The 17,745-nt window shown below is 40.6% G+C and overlaps 1 long non-coding RNA gene across 1 annotated transcript in view; it reads right to left on the bottom strand.

The window, feature by feature from the left end:
• Positions 1-220: 220 nt before the first annotated feature.
• Positions 221-17,745, bottom strand: part of LOC143272474 (uncharacterized) — a 57,571-nt gene continuing 40,046 nt past the window's right edge. The window contains exons 2-5 of the long non-coding RNA XR_013050090.1: positions 7,394-7,696; positions 3,327-3,485; positions 1,573-1,634; positions 221-450 (exon numbers count right to left, since the gene is read on the bottom strand). This is a non-coding gene — a long non-coding RNA (uncharacterized LOC143272474). The remainder of the gene's footprint in view (positions 451-1,572; positions 1,635-3,326; positions 3,486-7,393; positions 7,697-17,745) is intronic.

Below are 17,745 nucleotides of genomic sequence, written 5' to 3'. Positions count from 1 at the left end.
GTTCAACATATTAACATGAGTGCCAGCCATAGACTTGCATGGGTTCCCAACTAGATTTTACTATTTTTTGATGCCAGTGACTGTATTATTTTCTTGTTCTTAGTCATCAGGTAAAGCATAGTTTAGGGTATGCATAAAGAGCTTCTTTTATATTTGTTTTAAATGGCCAGGTGAATATAACATAGCTCCAACCTCAAGTTTAGATCTCTTTTATTTTCTTAAACCTTTATGAAGATTAATGGGATTATGTTTTCTATTCCATATGTATTGGTGTTTTGCCTACATATGTGTCTGTGTGAAGGTGTCAGATACTCCTGGAACTGGAGACACAGACACTTGTGAGCTGCCTTGTGGGTGCTGGGAATTGAACCTGGGGACGTCTGGAAGAGGAGCCAGTGCTCTTAACCTCTTAACTGTAAAGCCATCTCTCCAGTTCCGGGATTGTGTTTTCTGAAAAAAGAAAATCATGCAACAATTTCAGTTGAATTCTTTACAATCTGGAGCTCTGTGGAAGGCAGAGATCAACTTTTGTAGATTTTGTATTATTACCTAACCCAATGACTTGGATGCAGATGCTCAATAAAAATGGAATTTGAAGACATACTGGATTTTGTTTGTTTGTTTATGAAATGCTTAAGAAGTGGGGAAGGACTTTCCTTTTCCAGAGATAGAGAAGGAAGATTATACAGAATCACCAGGTGCTGTTTTATAAGATGAATTTGATTTTGCACTCTGAAAGAATCAGCTAGTCCTTATCTTCTGAGAAGAGAAACCTAGATGGTTTCTCCTCAGACTAAAGAAAGTTCCCGGAAGCATTCAAAGCACATGGTGGGGAAAGGTTAAAACTGACAGAGAACTGAGTATGCTGGAGAGCACACAGTCTCAGGTCACAGGAAATGGGAAGAATTTAATGGAGGCACTCTCTCTTACCCTAGGTGGGCCTTTTCCCCAGGAGATGGAGCAAGGAAGCCCACAGTTACATAAAGCTTCCACTGAGTCTGTGGCTCCAGGTTCTTGTCTGGAGAATTTGAAGAATGAAAAATCCATGGGCCACAGAGAATGATTTTTAGAAAAATAAATTGCTAGGGGAGGGGAGGGGAGGGGGGAGGGGAGGGGAGGGGAGGGGAGGGGAGGGGAGGGGAGGGGAGGGGAGGGGGGAGAGGAGGGGGGAGGGGAGGGGAGGGGAGGGGAGGGGAGGACAGGAGAGGAGAGGAGAGGAGAGGAGAGGAGAGGAGAGGAGAGGAGAGGAGAGGAGAGGAGAGGAGAGGAGAGGAGAGGAGAGGAGAGGAGAGGAGAGGAGAGGAGAGGAAAGGAAAGGAAAGGAAAGGAAAGGAAAGGAAAGGAAAGGAAAGGAAAGGAAAGGAAAGGAAAGGAAAGGAAAGGAAAGGAAAGGAAAGGAAAGGAAAGGAAAGGAAAGGAAAAAGGAAAGGAAAAAGAAGGAAACATCAGTGCTCTTGTATATTGGGAGTGAGTCCCAGGAAATGGGGTACCTCTGAGCTGTTAGCCCAGAGACCTTTTCTGGAAGAAAGTGGGGTGAGGTATGGGGAAGAAGTTGGTGCAACCATGAGGTACCTAGATGCCTCTCATTTTCTCTCACATCCTCAAGTAGAGTTTCCAGGCAGTGGTTGGTGCTCCTATAAGGAACGGGAGAGATAACAAACTGGAATAAAACTGATGGGACCAAGGAGTTTTCCAGCTTTCAGTCAAGAGTGGAATCTGCCAGCTTTTAAGGTCACTGCCCTAAGACCGGATGAGTAGTTTCTATCTCTTGTGCCTGTTAGCATGACGGCTGGGTGAGCAAGAATCCACCTTTGCCTTCCTAAGTAGATGTTTGCCAGGCAAATACTTGTAATTTAGGAAAAAGAAAACATTTCCTTCTGCCATGAAGGCAGGAAGCATGTTTGTTTTGCTGAGAACTGGGTCTAAAGATCATAGTACCCAGAGTGGCATGCACAATTAGTAAAATTCTTACAGTAATTAATAAGTGAATGAATAGATAGGTGGGTTTGTTTTAAGGGCTTTAGCTGGAAGAGTCCAAGGTGGAGTTCCGAAGGGTTAAATCCAACTATTAACTAACCACATGTCACTATTTAAATTTCATTAAATGAAATTAGAAATTTAATTCTTCATTCTTATCAACTGCATTTCAAATGTGTGACAGTCACATCTACCTTATGGCTACCATAAATCAATTAATAAATGAAAACCATATCTAGCGATAATGAAATGTTCTTTTGGACAGTTTTATTCTAGTGTATAAGATTTCAGGAAGGAAAGTCAAGAATATTTTTAAAGTCTCCCTCTCTATTATAGTGTCCATTTTAGATCAATAGTAAGAAAACGTTCAGGGCCCTGGAATTAAAAGGGAATTCTGGAATAAACAGTATGTATTTGGTTGGAGAATGTCATCTTTTGTGTTTCAAAACAGCAATAACTTAAACAAACAGTATGCTCCAAGAATGCTGTGGGGGATAAGGAGATCCGTCAGAACTGCCTTGACCAGTCTAGTCTCTGGCTAATGGTGTTCTCGCATTTCTTTGGGGGGACTCCTAGGATTTAGAGCAAATTTTCACATCAAGAAAGAGGGGGGTGAGGAGGAAGGAATGAGCTTTTCTTTGATATCAAAAGTTGAACGAAATAGATATGATAATCAAAAATTACATTAAAATGTTTTCCCATTCTTAAAATGACAGACTTAAAATATACTTTTTTCTAAAAATTCTTATTTAATAACTGCAATGTATCACAAACTGTTTTCCATGTCATTGTCCTAAACAGTCTTTTACAACTTCTTAATAAGGCTATTTTAAATTGTCAAAGTATAAATCATGTTTTGCTATTAAAAATTTTATTAATTTCCAATTTAGATGGCATTTTCATTACAGCTAACATTCTTGTACAAAAAGCAACATGTATCCTCAAAATTATTATAAAGATGAAGATTTGGGATCAACTTATCAGCAAATTTTAAGCCTTTTTCAAGCATGTTTCCAAAATTGTCCTCTGCATTCATATTTGAAGCTGAATCTATCTACTGAAGTTCTACCAGAAGCAATGCTTGTCTTACAAAAGTGCTTGACCATTAGGGTTTGAGTTTCATTCCCATGGCTCAGATCCTAACGTGTTAGGTAGCAAATAACCTATATGCCTGAGGGATTTATCATGAAAATTCAAATAATGCACATTAATCAATAGCTTCATGATTCTCAGTTTCCAAAAAATGTTTAGAGGAACAATAGCATTGCTATTATTGTTTGTTTCGGTATACCATCTGGAGCAAATGTTAGAAGGTGGAAGACAGGGAGGTCAAAATGGAATATACTTACAATTTCAACTTGGTGGGAGGGACAGAGCCCTTTACAAACAGAAGTTTCTTGGTCTCAACAATATAAAAATTGTTTTCCATCATCACTCCAGGGAATGATTTTTTTTCTCCCGGACAATATATTTAGTCAGTGTTAAATTTATATTCTACTCCTGGAACCCTGGAGCAAAATGACATACAAGTTAGACTCAGAAAGAAACCTGGGGTGGGGCCCTGTTATTTTTAAATCTTCGTTTATACAATGCACATATCCAATTATTTATCAGGTTTACAATGTGTTTTAGGTTAGAATGAAATACTTCTGCTACAACAATTCTGGAATTGTTCAAGCCGTCTTTGCTGAGCCCTTAGCCTACCTCTCACTCCAGGGTAATTAATCCCCTTCCTCGAAGACACCGACTACAATGACTTAGTGTTCTTTTATCTGGAGGCCCCAGTAAAGCAGTGCTCTTGGTTTTTGTTTTGTTTTGGGGTTGTTGTTCTTTTTTTTTTTTTTCCGAGCTCACATTTTAGACAGACAGTGAAAAGAAAACTCTGTGAGTGATAGGACAGGCAAATGCAAACCCTGAAGTGTCTATCTGCTCTGTGCTTGCTGTGTGACATTGAGTCATCTCCTTAACTTCTCTGGCCCCACATTCCCCACCTAGAAAATTAGGATAGAACTTGACATTGCCTTGTAACTTTAATTGCTTATAATAGTGTCCATCTCTCAGAAAATATTATAAAGTGTCCATTAATAAAATCAGAAGGCCCCTCGTAAACCCTTCTTTTCATCTATGAATGGTGTATAGCAGTGTTTCTTTCCTTTCCCCTGTTTGTACATTTGCATTTTGTTGCTTTGTTTCTTCATAATGGATTCACATCACAATATAAATTTGCAGTTTTTACCTCTTGTCTTAGAGCAAACACTTAAGATTATCTTTCCAGGACTGCCTGTTATGGGGACTAAATAATGGAAGATATCATCCATCAGGTTAAAGATGAGTAGCGCAGTGGGAGCACTTAACTTTGAATCACAAGTGATAATAATTTACCCAAAATCTCCTTCAGTTCACACACACACACACACACACACACACTAGCTGTTATCCTCAGATTCCATTCACGACTGAAGAGATAAAGCCATCCTCCCAAAGTCCTCTAGCTGCGCTGGCTGGTTGAAGCTTTCTGTCACCAGCTTCTCCCTTCCCACCCTGGTCAGTACATGGGCAGAACAAACCCTCAGCTTACACTGTCTCCCAGTGAGGTGCCAGCTCTACACTGAAAGCCACCTCTACTGGCCGCTTGAGTGGATGTAGCTCTATTAATAGTTCTATTTGCTTGTGTTTTGATCTCCGTTTTACATGTGAGAGAGTTCAGAGGGTGAGATTATAGTCCCCTAATCGCAAAGCCCCCAAGGGATAGATCAGAACTCATTACCCAGATCTCTGGTCAAGCCTGTCTATCACAGTGTCTCACCTGGCATTGGCTCCACTGACTGTATGTTAGCACATGCGTGTATGTATGTGCCTGGATTGAGAGCAAGGTAGAGGATGCTCATCCATAGTTGAAATGGTACATCAAAGAAATAGCAAGACATGCTTACGGGGCTACCCTGTTCTGCTTTTTCCATTTACAAGAGCAAAATCCAACAAACAAAGAGTCCAACTGTAGGAGAGCCTTATTTTCTCTTACAGTAAGGAGTGCTGGTGCTGAAAACCTACAGATCCAGCATATTGTTTTCTTGGGGCATTAGTGTTCATCCTTCGCTGCCTGGAATGCTTGTGAAGCTCTGTCAGTCTCATTTAAAAATGCTTCTGAAGAGGGCTCCAAGCTGTCTGCTCTGAAATGGAAGCTTACTGTTCTTATTTGTAAACTGTCAGCATGAGGCAGGAACTAACCATCAGCACGATCTGCTCCTCCGAAAATGCGAAGTGATTGGAAGCCTACAAACATCGAGCAGTCTAACTTCTTTCAGTCCTCCCAGTCCTTTCCTTCCTTTGTGCCTCTTATAAAGAGAGTGTAGCGTCCTCTTGGGGCTGCTCCTCCTTTGTGTGATTGATTTTTTTATTCTCAGATGACTTATTTAACTGCTGTGTTTGCAGAATCAGTTCATGAATGCAGGTTCGAATAAAACCAAATAGCACTGCAAAAAAAGTGCCCATTCCCCCACCCCCCTCCACCTCCGCTCTTAGAAGTTGTCATGGTATTTGAAATGAATACCTTCTGGGGTTTCCTCACATTTCAATACACTAAAGCACCAGAGGTGGACTCAGTGTAATATTAAACAAGGATCAGATATAATGATTTGGTATCTCCACTTCATGTGTGGTCTCCTCAGTATTTACAAATGCAGGATGGCTTTCCTAGTCACTCATGTTGCAGTCTCCCAGAAGCACTCATTTAAAGACACTGTGCCCACAGAGTAGGGAGGAAACACTAAGCAATGCATTTTAGAAGAGAGAGAGAAAAAAAAACCCTCTAGGAAGCTCAATCTTGGTAATTATAGGGCAACACTGAAGCTTGGATCCACAGGCTTCTCTTGACTCACTTCAAATGTTTATTTGACAAATATGTGTGTTGGTGAAAAATCCACATTTAGGAAGTACGGTCTTAAAGTTGCTCAGACCTCACAGTGCCCTTCTATTCCACAACTGAACGCAGAGCTGACTCCATTGGAGTGTTGCTCAGGGACAGAGTTAAGAAACTGGGCCAGCAGCACAGGAAAATGGGCACTTAGAGTTGCATTTGTGTAGCAAGAAGTTTTAGCAACAGCCCTCCAGCAAAGGACAAGTTTCAATGTAATGTCAGCTTGCTATGAGGATTGTTCTCCAGAATAACAGATGTATGCGTACCTATTGTCCATGCATTTGTTACAGATCTACCACTACCTTTCTAATCTCTTTTCCCATCTTGCAAATCACCAGAAAGTCTGATCTAAAATTGATAGTATTCAGTGTGCATTTTTAGAAGATACATATACTGACTTTTTTCAGATGCAATACTTAGCAAATACAGGTACTTGTTAAATAAATAAACTAATTGAAACATGAATAGAGATCAATGAGGTGGCTCAGGGGATAAAGGTACTTGCTGCCAAACTTGAGCAGCTGAATTCAATCCCTATGGTGGAGAAGAAAACTGAATCCTGCAAGTTGTCCTCTGGCTTCCACATGCACAATGTGGTACATAAATATAGTGCACACATGCACACACATATGCACAAAACAAATGAATTTTTATCAACATGAATAGGGGTGATATTTAGTTCATTTACTTAATGTATGGTGTTGCTTAAATTTCTAAAGGTCTTTTAATTTAAAAAAAAAAAACAAACAAAAAAAAAAAAAACAAAAAAAAAACCTCAGCCAGATATTGGGATAAATGCTGAAATATCAGAGAGACAAAGGAACAAGCCACCTCTTACCTCTAGGACTCCTCAGACTGAAAAGCCTCAGCCGACAGGCCTCTAGCCGAATGAGCTTCCTCAGCTATAAAGACTTCTAGTTCCCATGTCCTCGTGCCTTATATACCTTTCTCCACCCAGCCATTAAAGGTGTGTGTGCTTCCCAAGTACTGGGATTAAAGGTGTGTGCCACCAGTGTCTGGCTCTGTTTCTCCCCTAGACTGAGTCAATCTCATGTAGTCCAGGGTAGCTTTGAACTCACAGAGATCCAGATGGATCTCTGCCTCCCGAGTGCTAAGATTAAAGATGTGTGCCACCACTGCCTGGCCTCTATGTTTAATCTAGTGGCTTGTTCTGTCCTCTGATCTTCAGGCAAATTATATTATGGCATACAATGTATATCACCACAATATGGCTTATATGTGTTACTGGAGTTGTGGTTCAAAGCCTTGGTCCCGATGATACAAACTAGACTTAATCCTCAATATGCCAGTTAAAGAGACAAGCAATTGTGAAAGGCAGAGAAAGGGAACTTATTCAATGTGGCCACATTTGTGAGAAGAACAAAATGGGGTCTAGTGGCTCTCCACGGCTTCCTTTGGGGTTCTGACATGAAACTGAAGTTTAAACAGAGGGCAAGAGATATGTAGACCCAAATAGCCCTGATCAAAACATGCTCTCACCTTTTATTGACTCTCTTTTCTTGGTTCCTTGTTCTTGTCTGTCCTGCAAGCTGTCAGTGCTAGTGAAATTGCTTCCAGAGAGATGAGTTTCCCCTCTGACTGTCACCAGGGTTCCAGTCTGTCTCTCCTTGCAGTATGAGAGTCCTGGGAAATTTCCAATTCCTTGGTGTCCATTGTCTCAGTAGCCTGATCACCAAAGGGAAGGGCCCACGTGTCTTTCTTTAGTAAGTAGTCATTCCTGTCAGGAATTCCTCTGCTTTTATACCTCAATCTTGAAGGACTTGTCTTGAAATTTGCCTTAGTCTGAAACAAATACCATAAACAGAAGCCACTCATTTAGTGTGAGAAAAGCCATACCTAACAACAATTCTTCCATAACCTTTGACTTTAGCTATTTTTAGAAGGGTTGGCACAAGTGAAACAGTGTATTACTGTGAAGCACAAGTTGTCCTTGAGTCTACCATGCTCCTACTTTAACTTCCAATGCTGTGATTATAGGCAAGTAGTCCTATGTCTGGTGTGACTTGGTTCTGATTCTAACAACTATCTCACTTGTCTTTGTATAGTTTTATCTACGGAAATGCGGTAGTTTAAATGAGCAATGTCCCCGTGATCATGGTCATGGTGGCATAGACAAGGAAATCCCTGTGAGTTTGAGGCCAGCCTGGTCTACATAGGGAGTTTCAGGACAGCCAGGGCTATATAGAGAGATCTTGTCTCAAAATAACAAAGAGAAAGAAAGAAAAAGGAAGGAAGGAAGGAAGGAAGGAAGGAAGGAAGGAAGGAAGGAAGAAAGAAAGAAAGAAAGAAAGAAAGAAAGAAAGAAAGAAAGAAAGAAAGAAAGAAAGAAAGAAAGAAAGAAAGAAAGAAAGAGAAAAAGGAAGGAGGGAAAAAGGGTGAGAGAAGAGAGACTGGTTCCACAGGTTAGTGTATTCGAATACTTGGTGCTCAGTTGATGTTGCTATTTGGGGAGGTTATAGAACATTTAGGATTGGGAGCCTTATGAAGTACATCACTTAGGGCAGGATTTAAGAGTTTACAGCCTTACATGCACTTGGTTTGCCCACTCTGCTTTCTGTTTACAGTTGATCTTCACTCTGCTTTCTGTGTACAATGTGATCTGTGATTACTCATCTTCCTGCTCTGACTGATTGCCATATATCCCATCATTATGGATTCTCCCTCTAGAACAATAAGCCAAAATAAACTCTTCATTACTTAGAAAGTTTGCGTTCAGAGTGTTTATCCCATCAGTAGAAAAGCAACTATCCCAAGACATAACTGAATAGCCATCTGGTGATTTGGTCTCAACAATCCCTCATTGCATTCTTATTTATGTTTAGCCACGTGGCTTGATACCTTTTTCCAGTTCTGCCTTCACATCTTTCTTCCTCTGTGTCTGGCTGGTGACTCCTAACTAAGCCTTTCTGTTCCCAGAATTCCCTTCTCTGCTTGTCCTGCCTATACTGAGATCTAGCTAGAAAGAAGCCTGAACCATTAGGCCAAACAGTTTTAATTAATATAAGTATCTGTGTATTTATTTGGGTCTGAGCAGCTGCAGGCCTGGGGTGGGACTGAAGAAAACTCCAGCTATAATACATGGCTAACTACTCAGTGCTAATGAAGTTATGGTTATTGGAGGAGAATCTACAACTACTGCTCTACTAAACCAGCATAATCCATAACAACAGTGTATAAACATCTGTCCTTATATGCACAGTAAGTGCAGTCTTCAGCAAGCATCAAGGAAAATTCTCATAGCTATAGATAGAGACCATTATAGAAAAACACAGCCAATCAAAATGCAGAGTTGTGGAGCCCCATACCAACAGATTCATCTACAAAACACTCTCATACCGAAGGCTCAGGGAATACTGCCACAAAGGGACCAAAATATTGTAAGAGACAGAATATCAGGCAATTTGCTGTGAGGCTGTCTCCTAATAATATCAGAAGATACACCAATAGAGTCTCACCAACATGATTGCCCAAAGGTAAGCTGAACAAAGATGAAACCAACAAACAGGCCAAGCTAGATAGAGAGTAGCCCTCAAGGCCTCAATCCTACACAAAAAACTATAGGCAACTGAGGAAAGCTGGGAAAGGGAGAGGTGGCCTTCCCCAGGGGAGAGCACACCACCAAGTTGACAGTCCTGAAAACATACATACAAGAAGCAGTCAGTGTATGGGCTGAACAGGTTATATTTAAGAATGTTTGTGTGTGTGTGTGTGTGTGTGTGTGTGTGTGTGTGTGTGTGTGTGTGTGTGTGTGTGTACAATAACAATTAGTGAAAAAAGAGGCCATGAATTTGAAGGAAAGTAATGAGAAATATATAGGAGGGTTTGGAGGGAGGAAATGGAAGGGAGAAATGTTGTAATTAAACTATGATCTCAGCCTGGTGGTGGTGGTGCATGCCTTTAATTCCAGCACTCAGGAGGCAGAGGCAGGTGGATTTCTGTGAGTTTGAGGCCAGCCTCATCTACAGATCAAGTTTCAGGACAGGCTCCAAAGCTACACAGAGAAATGTTGTCTCTAAAAAACAAAAAATAAATTATAATCTCAAAAAAAATGTAAAAGAAAAAATTAAGTACTTGTTTATGGATATACTCTTTAGACAACCAATATCCAAAGGCTTTTGATGAATAAGAGGCTGTGGTTGGAGTGCACATGATTGGTGTTCTGGGTGTCAAGTCTGGGAGCACCTGCTGGAATTTCTAGTTTCTTGTGTCTCAAACCCAGATACTGGACAAGGACATGTGGGTACTGCTAGAAGCAGAGACAGATTAAGAAAGAAAGCACTTCCAAGAAAAGAAGTGGGATGGAAGAAATGTTATAAGCTCAATGGTACCCATGCCCCACAGATTGGGATCATTAAGACCAACTACAGAGCATGTGCTTTTTCTATACTTGCTCCATTAAATGGGGAGAAGTTTCCAGTCTGGTTTCTATTACATGCTAATTTTGGCCTTGCTTTTTACCCTTCTTCCCAGCCACAACTCCCCTGAAAGCTGTGGTCTCAGAAATATTTGCAGGGAGCAGAAGGATGGTGATCAGTCTTCTATGACATCTTCCAAAATGATGAAAGGTGTAGTGTTTGAGTATTATAGATAACAAAATAAATCAGAAGGAATTGCCTAGCATCTCTAGAGTAACACAATTATATCAACCAAAGGCCTCATAAAGGATAAGAGTCCAGGAAAGTCATGATCATGATTGCCTCAGAAGGTCGTGTGTGTTTACTTTTCTCCCAGGAGTGAAATTTCATGAACTGTCAAAAACAAAAACTGTAGCTGGAGAGCTACACTTATAAAATAAACACACAGACGCTTATATTATTTACAAACCATATGGCCATGGCAGGCTTCTTGCTAACTGTTCTTATATCTTAAATTAACCCATTTCTATATATCTATACCTTGCCACGTGGCTCGTGGCTTACAGGCATCTTCACATGTTGTTTGTCATGGTGGCAGCTGGCAGTGTCTCCCTCCGCCTTCCTGTTCTCTCCATTCTCCTCTCTGTTAGTCCTGCCTATACTTCCTGCCTGGCCACTGGCCAATCAGTGTTTTATTTATTGACCAATCAGAGCAATTTGACATACAGACCTTCCCACAGCAAAAAACTGTTGATTATATATTGAGAATATGGCAAAATACAAAGAAACAGTGTAAGGAGGAATCAATCCAGTGACATAATATATTAGGAAAAATAGTGTGAGGTCCAAGTTGTTGAGTACCAGTCATGCAAAAGAAAAATAATGAAACTAAATTAGAGCAAAGTTACAATCACAAATAGACATATAAACAAGCTTATCTTTATATTTAAGAACTGGAAACATTCTTCCTTTCAGTCATTTGAGGTTTTATTCATTATAGTCCTTTAGCAGTTTGCAAGCTGTAAGCAGCCTTGTATTATGATGTTCTTGAGGCTGTAGGGATTCAGAAGGTAAAAGTTTTATCTTAAAGAATAACTCTTTAAGTTTCTCTTTCAGTCAGAGTCAAGCATGCCTCTATCCACATTGAACATTTATCAGCAGATATTAGAAGGTATTTGTCTTAGTTATTGTTCTATTCCTGTGATGAAATGGGCAACTTATAACGGGAAGCATTTAGTTGGAGGCTTGCTTACAGTTTCAGAGGGTGAGTCCATGAAGATCATGGTGGGGAGCATGGAGCTAAGGAGAAGAGGGAGGGTGAGGAGGAGGAAAAAGAGAGGGAGACTAGAGGCCTGGCCTGGGCTTTTACAACCTCAAAGCCTATCCCAAGTGACATACTTCCTCCAACACTTGTACTAATTGGAAACTGCTGTGGAATAATCCTGTACACTGTGAAAATGTGTTGCTCTCATTGTTAATAAAAAGCTGATTGTCCAATAGCTAGGCAGGATTTGGGGGGCAGAGCAAATGCTGGGATGAACAAGGGTAGAGACTGAGGAGTCATCAGGAGATGCAGAAGGAGCAGGACTTGCTGGAAGACAGGTAAAGCCAGGAGCCATGTGGCAACACATAAATTCATAGAAATGGGCTAATTTAAGCTGTAAGAACTAGTTAGTAATAAGCCTGGGCTATCAAAAGAGCATCTATAATTAATATTAAGTATCCATATGAGTTATTTGGGAACTGGCAGGTGAGAAAGAAAAGTCCGCCTACAAGAGACCATCCATTAAAATAGGAGTGTGTGGGAGTCGTTCCTATTCAAACCAGCACAATATTTACAACCTTGACAAAGAAATGCAGATGAAATCTAATATTGTCAATCTCCTTTTTAGACTGTCCCCATTCCTCACACTAGGTTAAGAAAAGTTGATGACTTAAGTTTTATCTCCCAAGATTGACATCTTCGTTTCTGTGGTTTATGGGCATCCTAGAAATCTACGGCACAGAATCTAATGGGACAAACAAGCTATGGGTCTAAGGCTGTCCACTTTTAGATGAATACTCCCAATGTTGCAACTATTACTGAGCCATGAAGAGGGAAATCCCCTGTCTGGGGCTCACAACAGTAATTCTTTTGGCTTTTGTGATTTTTACATTAATACTAGTTACTACACAAGTTTATTCAGTAAAGGACCCTAAATTGTCAATTAAGGCAATGTGATGATTAATCTTGATTGTCAACTTGATGGAATTTGGAAGAGTGTGGTGGTTTGAATGAGAAATGTCCCCCATAGACTCAGGCACTTGAACCCTTGGCCCCCAGTTGGTGGAGCTGTTTGTAGAAGTTTAAAAGATGTGGTCTTGCTGGAGGAATTGTCTCACTGGGAATGGGCTTTGAGAGAACATAGCCTCACCCCACTTCCTGTTTGCTCTCTCTGCTTCACGGTTGCAATCAATGTGTGAGCTCTCAGCCTTTTGCTCGACATCATGCGTCTGCTTGGTGCTCCTTGCCATGATGGACTCTTTAACATATCTTCAATCCTGTCAGAATGGTTACATTTTCTTACTTACAAAAACATCAAAAATGATTTTTAAAAATGAGGAACAATGATAGTGAAAGGAGGCAATAGTTATTAACCTAGAACAATAGGACTCACAGATAAATATCTTTAAGACAGGGGACTCTACCCCCTCACCATCAAAGAACTGAGAGCCTGCAGACAACACATACGCAGACAGTTATCCATGAGGGTGCAGCCACATGCACCAACAAGCAGATACAGTCATCTTAGGAGAACCAAATGCTCCCCTCTGGCGGTGACAACATTAACTTCTTTGGGATCACCTCAGGGAACCAAAACTGAGACAGTGAATAACCACACCACACGTTGACCAGAACTGCTTAATTATACCTACACCTCATGCCTCCATTTTTCTCTACTTAAATTTAAAAAGCTGTGTCATTATCCTGGGGTCACTGGATTTCTTTATTTGTTCTCTCATCCAGTGTGTCCTCATTAAATAAACCTCTTCTCTTTGATTTTCACCATTAGACATCTCTTTAATTTGTGTATTGGGACTGCCTAGCCTCGCTTGTTGGGATTGCTGGAGCAGGGATACCAGCTCTAAAAACACCAGTAAAAACTTTAGTAAGGCAAGCAGGAGAAAAGGCCCTTGTGGCATCAGTCACCAGCAGCATGGTGGACCAGGACAGACAGGAAAGAATGAATGGTCTCGTGTGGCTGCTAAAAACACGTTTCTTCCCAGGATATTTTTAGATCTTCCCCTGTTGACCAGCATTTGCTGTAGATCAAGCAGTCATAGATCACTGCTCAGTGAAGCAGAAAGAAAAGGGTTTAAATTCCCAAGGGGGAAATTCCCTTCAAGGGAAAATTTCTTTAAGTTGTTTTTCCAATGGTGCATACTGGCCTTGTTCTTCCTTCTTGTTGTTTGAGCTCTGAGACAAATCTGAGTGTATGCCATTTGTCATTAACCAGAAATTCTGAAATTGTGTAGCTGTATTCTTGCTACTTTGTTATTTGATCTTTTTGAGACCATTTTGGGTTTAAATGGCTCTTAAGAAGACACAAACAAAGAAATAAAAAAACAGAAACAGGTAAACTGGAAATTTAATTGTAACTGTGGTCTGCCTTTTTTATATACCTTTATTATCTGAGCTTGAAGGCTGTTTTGGGCTTAAGCCATCTGGTTTTAGATAGGAAAAGTTAATATTCTATAGGACCAAATATTAAGAAGAAATGAAAGATGCATTTAAGGAGCCAACGGTTTGGGAGAGACCTCCATTATAATTTGCATGCCATGAGAAAAATTAATTCTGTGCTATCAGGAAACCCCTTAGGAAGAATTCTAGAGGACTGACCCAACTATAGCTACAAAGCCATGGATAGAAAGAACCTCCACTTTTTAAATTATATTTAAGGTTCATTCCATGAGATGGAACCTAATATTGACAGCATCAATAAGGCCAAGAACACGTAGCTAAATAGGCCCTACAATGGGAAAACCTATTATTCTTGCTAGATAGACATAGCAATAAACAACTCCTGATGACATCTTGCTATACCTGCAGACCAGTCAGTATGTGACCCAACCCTCATCAAAGAAGCTCTTGAAGTAGATGGCAATTAACACAGAGACCCACAAATGGCCCATGTTTCAGGGAATAAGAGACTTTGGGATGCTCAGCTCGAAAGAGGATGTCTGTATCACACCTATCCTTAAGCCTCAGAGATCTGCATTGGAAGATGGGGTGGAAAGACTGTAGAACCAGAAATGGTGAATAACTTCAAGGAAACAGTTTCCCTGACACAACAGGGCAGATGCTCATATAAAAGCACAGAGAGTGAGAGCATGCATAGGACCTGCACAAGCTTAAGCTAGACAAAATCCCATCATGGAAAAGGCGAGGTGGACCTCTCATCTATTAATGAAATTGTCCAGGACATTCACTCTACAGAGTCTAATCCTACAGTCTCTGAATCAGAAGAGGCTAAATGGCTCACCATCCCTAATCTAAAGGATACTTTTGTTTGCTTTCTGATTGAAAACAAGGCACATCCAAGTTTGTCTTTGGATAAACAGGCTCTAGTCAAAAGGCACTCTTCAGTACTGTTGGGCACTACTCCCTCCATTCAAAATTTCACCATCATCTTTGTGAGAGTTGACTAAAGATTTGAGAATGTTAACAGTTAAATCAGTCTCATTTGTGAGTTTTTCCCAGAAGACATCATTCAGATCCTTAATTACCTTGTTAAAGGAGGACATCTGGTTTCCTCTTCTAAAATACAAATCTACAAGGAACAAGTTTTTTATCTGGGGTCCCAGTTATGAAACATCAACAAGACCCAATGGATAACTAGGGAAAAATAATGGCTGTTGCTAACTTTAGGTTCCTCTAGCACACAAACAACTGAGGAATTCTTGGGCATGGCTAGCTCATAGAGAATGAGGGTACAAATACTTATAGCTCTTGTTGAGATGGATCTTGAGCCCTTAACTCAGCCAATAGAATAGAAAGTTGCTTTTAAAATTTCAAAGACCAGCTGGCATCTGTAGCCACTTTGTGACTGCCTAACTTAACAAAACCACTTAAACTTTATATATAATAATATTAATAAGTAATTTGGGTGCAAATTCTTGTCTAGTTTCCTAGCTCACTTCTCAAAGCGATTTGATCACATAACCTAAGGATGACCTTCTTATCTCTAGCACATAGCTCAGGGATGGCCTCCTTGTCTCTAGACAACAGCAGCCACTTGTGATGTGCTAAAAGAAGTTGAAAGCTTACTCTTGGTCCATCTATTACTGTGTATACACCATGCTAGGTATAGCTTTACTGGAAAAGAAAGGGAAAACTAACATAGGCTAACTGCTAGCAAACTAAAAAGCATATTGTCAGATAACCCTAACATGACCCATCAGACAATACCAGCTTTAAATCCAGCCACACTGCTGCCTGAAAAACAGGATTCTCTAGCCCAGCATCAAAACATATGAAAGTTGTTGATACTGTATTCATGGCCAATCAGACCTGATGAGCCAGCTATCTAGCCAGAATCATTGAGGAAACTCTTCACAGATGGAAGGAACCTCCTGAGCCACAGAGGATGTCATGCTGGGCATGGAGCAGTAACTTTACAAGAGGTCACTGACTCAGATCCCTTCCCAGAAGATACATATGATCAAAAGGCTAAATTAATAGCTCTTACCAGGGCTTCTAAAGCTTTCATAACACAAAAGTCTTTACATTTCTACTGACTCCAAATATACATTTTGATTGCCCATGTCCAAAGGTCTATATGAAGAGCAAGGAGAGTTCTGATCTCTAATAATAAAGAGATAAATCATCTTCAGGATACATAAAACTCCTCTAGAGGCTGTCTTCATTATCAGGGACTAAGGGGGTCCAGCCCCTTGATAGTACCCTCCCAGGGTCCGGGAAGAATCTACAGCCAGCTGATAATTAATCTTTGATGAAAAGAAATGAATCTATGTACACGAAACTCCTTAGTTCATACACTTTATTATTCTGTGATAGTTCTCTCTCTACACAGCTTCTATTCTGCTCTCATGTCTAGCTCCTTTCTTGCCTGATTTCTCTCTATATTTATCTACTGTCCCCTCTAGGTTCTATCTTAATTCCTTCATCTAGTTCTGTCCCTTCTAGGTTCTCATCTATCTAGTTCTTTCCCCTATCAGCTCCTCTCCCATCTCCTTCTCTCTCATCTGGCTCTTCCTCATCTTGTTCTTCCCCATCTGGCTCTTCCTCATCTTCCATCTCGTTCCTCTAGTACTGTCTTCTAGCCCTTCAATCTAGTTCTTCCCCATCTCAGTTCCTCTCAAATTCTTTCCATCCAGTTCTTCCATTCTCTTTTCTTTTCTCCGTCTTGTGCCCTGGAAGTCCTGGTATATAAAAGGGAGGGTCCGAGCTAAATTGTGTAAAGCTATTACTTAACGTCTACCTCTCCTAGGCGGTATCTCCTTGTGAAATTTACCATAAGTCAGGAGACTTGCATGTGGGCTGTTATCATTGTTAGTCCACCTGGGACTAACAATGGGCACCCACCTGGGTGGTGTTTCCTGTAGTCCTTGAAAGTGGCTAAGGGAGATAATCTGATTCCAGAGAAAGCCTTTCCTGAGGCTGTTCTCCAAATACCTGGAATGTGTATGTCCAGAGAGTGATCAGTCTACACTGTTAACCCTTCTTAGAGAAAACTATGAAGGCACACATGATTTTCATAACAGAAGACAGCTGATATATAACAAGCCAAGTAACACCAAAAACTCCTTGGGACTTGGCTTCCTCTGGAGGAATTCCCTGATTCCTCCAGGTAGTGACTTTGCCATAACCAGCTGAGTTCTTACGATATTCCTTCGGCCCACAGCACTTCATGCCAAAAGAAGTGGTTCTCATACACTGAACCTATCATCAACAGAGAAACTGTCACAGCCCAAAGCTATTACCTGGTTGACAAGGACTGTGCTTTTGGCACCCCTAATACTTGAAATAAACTTGACTTCAGTCTTTCCTGAGTCTTCAAAAGCAGATATGAGGAGATAGAGTTTCAAAGGAAAGGACTGTCTCTCCTCATTGGAAGATGAACTCTTCTGAAGTTGTCTTGCTGCCTGAAAAGTTTGTGTTTGCTATAGCTAACTCTAAACACCAAGGCTCTCATTTTGGGAAAGACACATTCATTGAATTTTTAGGTCACAGCTCAGATAACCAGCAATAAGTGAAGTAACTCAAACATGCCTCCCCTGTGCTAAGAACAAGCCCAAAATAAAACAGTGGACGAGAATTAGGAGACCCAGTGTGGTAGGCCATACTCCTCTAGACTGACCAGTATGTTTCATCCAGATAACCAGGCTGTTAGAAACTTTTAGTGTCTACTAGTCAGTGTTGGTATCTTTTCCTATTTATTTTTAGAAAGGAATCTCACTAGGACAGAAAATGTC

This window comes from Peromyscus maniculatus, chromosome 1 (genome assembly GCF_049852395.1).
Source record: "Peromyscus maniculatus bairdii isolate BWxNUB_F1_BW_parent chromosome 1, HU_Pman_BW_mat_3.1, whole genome shotgun sequence".
Classification (NCBI taxonomy): domain Eukaryota; kingdom Metazoa; phylum Chordata; class Mammalia; order Rodentia; family Cricetidae; genus Peromyscus; species Peromyscus maniculatus.
Note: the sequence above shows the minus strand (reverse complement) of the source record. Positions and strands in the feature narration are given on the sequence as shown.